General features: G+C 45.5%; 1 long non-coding RNA gene and 1 pseudogene across 1 annotated transcript; one reads left to right on the forward strand and one right to left on the reverse strand.

Annotated features, from left to right (window-relative positions):
* Nucleotides 1–234: 234 nt before the first annotated feature.
* LOC112450135 lies at nt 235–2,735 on the forward strand. Its single transcript, XR_003038687.2, has 3 exons — nt 235–656; nt 819–897; nt 1,026–2,735. It is a non-coding gene; the product is annotated as an uncharacterized LOC112450135 (long non-coding RNA).
* A 1,669-nt stretch (nt 2,736–4,404) lies between these two features.
* Nucleotides 4,405–4,860, reverse strand: LOC119617493 (annotated as a pseudogene).
* Nucleotides 4,861–9,638: the final 4,778 nt, after the last annotated feature.

Consider the following 9,638-nt stretch of genomic DNA (forward strand, 5'->3'; position numbering starts at 1 on the left):
AACTCATACCAGTGGTGTCTCTGCAGGAGCTTGAAGCTGAGTTCTTTGTTTGAAGGATACATTCTGAACACAGGTGTGCCCAGTTACTTTATAAGCTCCTGAAGGCCTGAGTGAGAGAGATGGGTGCGCTTGATTTTCTGTGAGGCGCGTGCCAGTTGGGTGGGGATGGTAATGCACTCAAATACATCAATTGCTGTTTTAACATAACAGTGTGTGTGTGTGTGTGGTGGCTGGGGTGGGGGTAACAATGGTGAAGCTAAATGTGTTGGTGTGGGTCTGTCAACCCTAAACCAAAGGAATGTAGTACATTTAAATTTAGGTCATTTGTTATTGATTGTTGAGTTTAATGATTCGGTTTTGTTCCGATTCTCTGTTAAGCATGTAACCGGGTGGGTTGTCAGTTCTTAAAATGATATTTATGTAGGAGTGATTGTAAATTCCCACGCATGTTGGGTCCATGAAAGCACCCATGCCCCACTTCCATTTTTGGTTTGCAGTGTTGGCTCATTAGGATGTGGGTGCCAGGTGTGCATGCCAAGCAATTTATCTTCTGGGGCGTTGGCTGTTTGGTATCTATCTGTGTGGCTGCAGGTCTGGGAGAGTCTTTTGTTGGCTGAGTGCTGGCTGCATGCTCATCACGTTGGACATCTGTACTGGTAAATGTAAAATAGATGTTTTTGATTAGTCACCTATGGCTGTTGATGTGCTAATGCAGGTAACATTTGGTGTCTTTTGAACAGCAGATTGACGTTAGTGCTGCTCTGTATGTGGTTGCTGTCATGTTGGTCTGATTAAGATGATTTATATTTGCTTCTTAGGATGTATGCCAGTGTGTAGCAGATTTCCACAGTGACTGTGTGGGTTCAACTGTTGGTGGGATTGTGACTGTTTGTTAAGGTACATGTTTTATTTCACCTTGTATTGGTTTTTATTGTCAGCAGGCACTTTATTAATTGCCATTTTGTTTTACAGCAGATTACTGCTGTTGCTTTATTATGCTCTCACCTTCTCCTTTCTTTTTGTAGTTTGTTTTTTTTGGGTCCATATGCTCTCATGTAGCTGGCACGTGTCCATCTGCTGCTAGGTGACTTGGAGTGTGTGTCAGGTTGGTTGTAAGCTTTAGAACTAGTGCTTCAGAATCAGCGCTTGGCACCAGCATTTTAAAACCAGTACTTTAGCACTAGCACTTTAGAACTACCTCTTTTTAGGGCATCTTTTTACATCATGCCAATGAAGTATACAGCTCTGTAGAATTTTGGTTTATGTAATTTGGGATTTATTTTGTTTTTCTATACAAACTTTGTACTAACATGCCCCCGGAACATCCCGATCCCCAGACTCGACCCCCGGTCCAACATCCAACCCTCGGGCCAAAGAAGCCACTGAACTCCAACAAGACAACCAGCCAGCCGGGAGTATCCATACAGCCACAGACAGTGCACCACGGCAACCAGGAGCGCACCCCCACCCCAACGAAGGAATCAACCAGCCCAAGGAGGGTGCTTGTCCAACACGCTCAGACAACCCAGGACCCAAGGTACAGAATCACCAGCGCAACAGCCCCTGACCCGTCACACCACCCCTTCCACCGTCCGCCCCAACCCCCAGCCGAGCACCCGACCACTGCCACAGCTAGACAAGCAAAACAATGACATACACCCCATTCCATCACGAAGAAGCCAACAAGTCCCACCAGACCCACATCTGTGGGCTAACCCAAACGCAGGCACCCAGCCCGTGCAGGCACACACACTGCCCCACAAACAAACCCGAGACTACCATGCGGCAAGGGGCCCGGAAAGCCCCCCACGCACCACCACACCCATCACACCACCGAGGGAAAGCAACCGACCACCACCGCCCAGACTGTGAAGGAGTCAACAACACCCCAGGCCCGGAACCACCAACATTCAGGGCAGCCAGGCAGCAACAATAAAGCCAGGCCAAGCAACAGCCCCCTGGCCAATGCCACAGAGATAGCGACACCTCCATAACCCCATACATCCACAGGGGCACAGCGAGAACCCCCAACCCTGGACACGGACCACCAGCAGCACCCCGGGAAAACTCACACCAAGGCCCGCAAGGGGCAGAAGGCCCACGGATTGAAAACCAGAACCCACAGAGAAGCTGAGACCACCCAACCCAGAACCATCCTGGCCAGCCAGCTCGCAGAAGCCACACAGACCCCCAGACCCTGCCTCCAGACAGAACCGGAGCTGCCATGTACCAAAACCCCAAGGGAACTGTAATCTGAAATTTGTAATTTGCCCCTACGGCGGAGGGTTGGGCTGTCTGCTCTTCTCCATCCCAAAGAGAAGGGGACCATCTCCTGGGTCCAGGGATAGGCTGCCCCTTAGGATGACATCACCTGGACCTGCAAGTATAGAGTGTGTATGGGGGTGTGAGTAGGTGTTATGTTCATTTTTGTCTGTATTTATGTTGGGTGAGTGGATGTGAGGTTGTGGGTGGGAATGTGTGATTGTGTTTGTGTATGGCTGTTTATCTGTCAGGTTGGGTTACGGGATGCCACCTCTCCTGGATCACCTTAGGCCCCACATTTTAATGAGGGGCCCAATCTTCCCCTGTCTCATCCCCTATCGGTGGTTGGTGCCTCTGCCCGCCGGTTTGTGGGTGGCTCTTGTCTGGGGCTGGGTGCCGGGGTATGTGGCTGCTTGTTGGGGCCTGGGTGCCCGAGCTCAGTTGGGCCTCAGCTGGGGGGTGGAATGCCATGGCCAGATCTGCTCTGGCATAGTGGGTTGCCGGCAGGGCCTGTGGGCTCGTCGCTGCGGCACTCTAAGGCTTGTGCATCGTGGCTGGTGGGAGTCACCTGGGACTTGCATCTGCTGCCCTCTTGGGTGGGGTCCGGCTGTCCCTGCAGGGGGCTCCTGGGACTCCGGGCTTGAGGGGCCATAGGGTGTCTGTGCCTCCGCTCTTCCTTGCGCCGTCCTCATGTCCTGGGGGGTGGATCTGTTGGCCCCAACACTCACTACCAAATACTCTTAGGAAGAAACACGAGCATAACTGACCACATTGGACAGTGAACCAACCTCATGATTTCAGAGAAGCTGCCTGGGTGTTTAGTAAATCCAGTCATGTATTTCTGGTTTGGCCAGTTCTCTTAGGAGAAAATAAAACCGGTTAGCTGAATCAACATCCTTTGATACCCAGAACATTTGACACATTATATGAAAGAACAGCAAACGTCTTGCAAAGTGGTGCCAGCTGACAGTGTAATAAAGGCTGATGACAGAAGATGAAATCATTTTAAAGATAAAGATGAGTTAGAATGGAAATCCCCCCCCCTCTTTTTTTTTATCAACATAAGTGCTTCACCTCTGCTGACCTCCAGTTCACAGCTATGCAGAGCATCCTCCTGTCTTTGAAAACATTACTTATTGAAGCACTCCTGCGCCACACAGTGAGCGCGTTTTACTGAAGAAGTGATGCTGATGTCAGCAGTAAATCAAACCACAACAAAAAAATATTAAAAAAAAAAAGCTTTAAGTCACTTCTAAAGAAAAGTAACTTCCACATTTGACATCTTTCCTAAGAAAACGGTGGGTAATTTCCTGACTGTATTGCATTTAAAAGTAGCTGAAGTTTTTCTACAGTATTAAAATAATAAATAAATTCCATCATCTCTACTACATATTATGGGAGCTATGTTTAAGGCTTGCCCAGTTCTATTTTGATTATATTAGTTTTTGAACATATTTGTGTTGGTAAAATAAATAGGAAGAAAAAAAAAGTATGCTGGCTTCCTGACAGCAGCCTGAATCCACTAGAGAACATGAGGCCCTAACATGGAAAAAAAAACAAAACAGATTTATGGTTTTACTGCCAAGAGCTGAAAAGCGTTTTCCAACTTCATCTAAAGAGGATCATGGTTTGGACACGAGGGAGTGGGGCTCATGAGTATATGTCATCAATCGAATTAAAACAGATTCTACAGAGCTGTTTAGCTCACACACAGTGCCTTTTAAAAGTATTCACCCCCTTGTTGTCATAAAACAGTTGTGATCACTATAAATTGGCTTCTTTACAAAAATGTATAAACAAATTTTCTGTGTCAAAGTGAAACTAAATTTCTACAATGAAATAAAAAATATTTGTTGTAAAATATGTGGTTGCATAAATATTCGCCCCCTTGGAAAAGACTGTCCTTATTCAACTCAGGGGAAAAGATTACTGTCAAGTCAGGGACAAAAGAATTTTCAAGGCCCTAAACATCATTGAGTTGTAGTAAACAATTCAATTCAATTCAAAAATACTTTATTAATCCAAAAGGGAAATTAAATGCTGTTGTAGCTCATAATCCTGGTTTTGTTAAAGAGTTGATGGCTGTGAGCAGGAAGGGTCTCTTGTAGCGGTCTGTCCCGATTTGTCCTCGGTCCTGGTGTCCTCAAAGAGTCCCACCAGGTGAGCCTCGCTGGCCTCCAGTGAGGTCCATGATGGCCGAGCTCTGGAAGCGCAGGTTGGTCTTGAAGTCCTGGGCGATCTCTTGGAAGAAGGGCAACTTCTGGATGAGCTGCTTGGTGGACTTCCGGTTTCGGTGGACCTCCCTGAGAACTACGGTCCCGGGCCTGTGGAGATGAGGCTTCTTCACTCCGCCAGTGGTCGGAGCACTCCTGCGGGCAGCTTTGGTGGCGAACTGCTTCCTGAGAGCTTTACCTCCGGTGGATTTATGAGCGGTCTGCTTGGTTTTGGCCATGACTGGAGTTCAGGGTTCTTCGCATTTAACACATGTTGTCATGGTTACGCATCATAACAAAATGTCCAAAAGTAAAAAGGCTTTAGTAAAAATCCTTCCAGCTGCACAGGATCCGATACCAGAGGAAGTAATCATCCAAAAAAAAAGTGATTTACATCCAGAAAAAAAGAGGAATAAAGTTTCCAAAAGCAATATCTCAGAATGAATAGAACAGAGCTACTCCAACATGCAGCCACCTTGAGCGGCGCAATTCTAGAATTCTAGAAGAAGAAACGGCCTGCACTTGTGTTGCACTTTATCTAGTTCAAGGACCCCAAAGTGCTTCACACATTACTGCTATTACACTGGTGCCACTGTACCCTCTGACCACCAGTGTTTTGCCCAAGGACACAGCTTTTGAGAGGGATGGAGCTGGGGCTTGAACCAACAACCCTCTAGTTACAGGAGGAACCCCTACCTCCTGAGCCACTACCGCCCCAGTGGCTTGATGTTAAATCCATCATGAAGAAATGGAAGAAATATGGGATGGGACATGTAGCAAGAGCAGTTAGTCCTCACCAAGCTTCAGTAGGAGAGATGAAGAGACTGCACATATAACAACTGTTGATCAGTTTCTTCACCAGTCTGAGCTTTGTGGGAGAGAGGCAAACAGAAAACCACTGTTGAAGAAAACTCAGATTAAATCTTGACATGAGTCTCTAAACAATGTATACAAACTCAAGACGAGATTTAATCTGAGTTTTCTTCAATAGTGGCTTTCTGATTGCCAGTGTCTTGGTGGTCTCTCTCTCTATTCTCCTTCTTCACGCACTCAGTTTGAGGGGACAACCTGCTTTTAGTAGATTTACACATGTCCCATATTCCTTCCATTGCTTGATGGTGGATTTAACAGAACTCCTGGGGATGCTTAGGGCCTCTGTTTGCATCCATATTCTGATTTGTACTTTTCAATAATCTTTTCTCTGAGTTGAATAAGGACTGTCTTTATTTGAATATTTATGCAATCACTTCTGTTACATCAAACTAGTTTTATTTAATTGGTATTATTTAATAGAAATTGAGTTTCACTTTGACTCATACAGACGCATGTATACAGATGGTGGATGTTTCCCTAGATTTAACTTGCAAACTTTTAGATTTAAAGCCCTGAAGTAATCATGGAGGCATCGATAACGCCATAAAATGTAGACAAAACTAACAAAGGCAGCAGATATATTTAGACTCTTGGGCAATTTTAGAGGATGATGTCAGCCTCAACCAATCCCAGTGACAGGATGTGTGAAATGAAACTGCAGACAATTCTTTGTAAAACTGTTGCTGGTTGCTCTTCTCACTGGGTTGTTTTTTTCAGGGGAATCCAGCAACAACTGCTTTTAGTTTCAATATGCTCATGAGAGTGCTGTGCAAGACTCTGCCTGTCCCTAAATTCAACCTAAATGTTAAACCTTTTACATTGTAATCTCAAATAGGAGTTACAGACTGTTTGATCAAGTTATTTTGAAAATAAAAAGGCAAAAAAAATATCCTCTGTTTTCAAACAGGAAAGTGATTAACTGGTTTAGTCCTGCACTAAATAACTCTGCAGTAGTCACATTATTTATTCACCTAGCTCTGATCAATATTTTAAAGGTTAGTCAGGTCATTTTTGAAGTTATGTTTTGTCTAATAATCATCGGTAGTTACTACCTTATCAGCTGTCTGGAGAAAAGGACTAAAGTCTTTATCCAGGCTAGGCTTATGGCTAGTGTGAAGTTATATAAAATGTTATATAAAAGTTATATAAAATGTAAGACCATGAAGTTTCTTTATACCAGAGTTCAGAGCCCAGAAACAATGTAAAGGATAATAGCAGGTCATAGAGAACACATGATGAGATGACGTCATGAAATCCAGGAAGTGGCTCTCCACGAGGAGAATGGAAAACCACTGACATGGAAAAATACCAGACGGGACTGATGTTTTGCTTTTCGAGTAACAAAAGTACATCAAACAGGAAGTCAGATTGAGACGTAGGTTGAGTGCTCTGAACTTTGGTAAGGGTCTTTTTCTCACGTCTCCCTTTCAGCGCTGAAAGTGAATAAATGTGTTTTTGATTTTCAGATAAACTCTTGGCTGTTTTTTGACTCTCTTCCTCCGTGCATCTTCCTGATCCCATGTGAGGACGGAGAGCAGGTGTTTCAGTATTTTGGGAGTTTTTATCTGTCCTTATCACTAGCCAAATGAGTCTACCATAACCACAGAATCAGCACAAAGGATCTGGCTTTCTAAAAATATAGGTAAAGTCACAACCAAAGCAAGAATGCATATCACTGTGCCAAAGTTGGAGGACCCATGACCTGTGTCTGAGACCAGGTTTTTTGACACTGGGCAGAACATTTAGCTCCTTGATAGTCTTGAGATTAAAGACCCCCTGTGTCAAATGCAGCAAAGCAGCCCCAGAACAGAACTGAGCCTCCTCCATTTCTCACTGTAGGTACAGGGTTCTTTTCTTTGTTGGTTTGATTTTAGGGTCTGTCAACAAAGAGAAGAATCAGTTTGATGATACCGAGAGGCCCCTCCTCCTTGTTCTCTGCTGCGCCACAGCTCGTCCGTCTACAGCGGAGCCTGCTGTGAACGCACAGGGCCACCAATGACATCACGGGTCTTCTTCTTTTTACCCATCTTTGTAAGAAAGACGGGTAAAAATCTTAGAGAAATCGTCAGTTTTCCTGTAACGTCAGGTTGTTTCTCCGCCATTAGCACAGCTGCAGCACACCGGAAGTCTTGAGTTTGAATGGCGGAATGCGCTGTGTGGGGGAAGGGTGTGAGCAGCGCGTGCACGAGCCTGATTGACACTTCTAAGACCCTCCTCCTGACTCTGATTGGTTGTTTCTGACCAGGAGCGGTGTATTTCTACAGATGGCAGTAGGACCGTTGGAGGAGCTTGATTCTTTTCACAGATTTTCTGTCTCATATTCTACTGTCAGGACATAATGACAGTTTTAACAAATATGTAAAAAATACATTTTTATAAACGTTACCTACTGAAGCTTTAAGTGCACTTTGGCTCAAACTGGTGTGATCTAACAGTGATGAAATTTGACCTTGGAGTTCACTTTTAATCTCTTTTGAAGTTGTTCTTGGCTGTTTGGTTTCCATTAATATTTCCTTTCCTTTTCCTCTTTCAGCCACGTCTAGGGAGGTTGGCTCCACATTACCAGCCATTGTGTCCATTTACGTCCCTCCAAGCCCAAATGCCACAACTCTATGATGCCTTCTGTGAACAGCTGACAAAACATCCTGAAGCTTTGTTTTTACTGGAAAAGGCATACACCACTTCAAAGGAAGCATACAAGGCATTCCCTTTCCTCATCCAGGCTCTTCGGACCATATATCTGTCAAACTAACACCTGCATGTAGGCCTCAGGTGAAACTGGTGAGTCCAGTCTAAAAACATGTGAGAGTTTTGCCCCTTTTCCACCGGCTCTAAAGGTCCCGGCTCCACTCTACTCGGTTTGCTTTGCGCGCATTTCCACTGGCATTTTTTCGAGGCCGGTCCCTGCTTACTTGGTCCCTGCTTCGGAGTAGGAACAACCAGGCCGGCCCTGCTTTCGTGGGTGACGCAAGCTTAGCTCCTGTTCACTCATTGGTCGTGGGTGTGACCAGATGCAAGCATAAACAGCGAATGGTAGGACTATAAAAACAGCATTAGCTTACCCTGTAACATTTATGCCGTCTGTCCCCCAGCTGAAGGCGCTGTAAAGCCTGAAATCTCCGGCGGATAACAGCTGTCCTACTCCGCGCAACAGTCTCTGTATCAAGAGCATTTCTTCCACTGCGCCTCTCTTCCTGAAATCTCAGGAGAATCCCCATAAGTTTAAAAAACAGCAACAACACAGGGCCAAAGTTGTCCATAGCGCTTCTGTTGTTTCCACAAATGGCGCCAAGTTTGGGTAGCGCAGCCCCACGCAGCCCTGCGCAGCCCCGCGCAACCCCGCGCAGCCCCTCGCAGCCCCACAACACAAGGAGGCGTTTCTCTGCTACTAACCAAACTGACCGGTGGAAACGCGATGCATTTTTTATAGAGCCGAGCCGAGTAGAGCGGGGCTTCTGTAGTAGAGCCAGTGGAAAAGGGGCATTAGAGTTGGAGGGTTACTGACTCACACCCAGGTTTAAGATCTGAATCCTCGCACTGAATCAGGACTCACAAGGCCATGGTTTCCATTTCAAACCATTTCTTTCACGGCTTCAGTTTGAGATTTTAATCCATGCTTTTATCTAAACTCGTTTAGATGCATTTTATATTGGTCTGAGCCAGTCCAGCTGGTTCAGAACGCTGCTGCCAGTCTTTTTAACTGGTACCAGAAAATGAGAACTCATCACTCCAGTTTTAGCATCACTACATTGGCTTCCAGTTTGTTTCCGGATTGATTTTAATGTTCTTTTTATTTGTTTTTAAATGACTGCATGGTCTGGCCCAACAGCTGTACATTTCCTCATGCTCTCTCGGATCGGCAGGTCAGTTCCTGTTGGTGGTCCCAAATTCAAATGCCCTTTGTTCAGCAGTGTCTCAGTGAGTGAAGTGACGGTGGAAACCTAATGGTGACAACAGAAACAGTCTCTTTTTCTCACTTAAGGACCAGATGCTGGTCGGCTGCTGAAGGGGAGAAAAAAGGGCAAATTTTTGTGCTAAATGCTATGCTGAGTATTGCTATATATTTGAGGTTCCATTAATGTAAGGTTTTTTTTTTTTATGTGTGGGGACAGCTTTTAAAAATCTGAAACCCAGCGACGAAGGCCTGAGTTATTAGTTGTCATACACACGCACGCACACACACATACGCACACACACACACTTACGCACCCACACGTACGCACCCACACGTACACACACGCAGGAAACCTCCCCTCCCTGGTTTCCTCCCCTGCCCGCTTTTTGTTTTTT

This window comes from Kryptolebias marmoratus, linkage group LG12 (assembly GCF_001649575.2).
Source record: "Kryptolebias marmoratus isolate JLee-2015 linkage group LG12, ASM164957v2, whole genome shotgun sequence".
NCBI classification, from domain to species: Eukaryota; Metazoa; Chordata; class Actinopteri; order Cyprinodontiformes; family Rivulidae; genus Kryptolebias; species Kryptolebias marmoratus.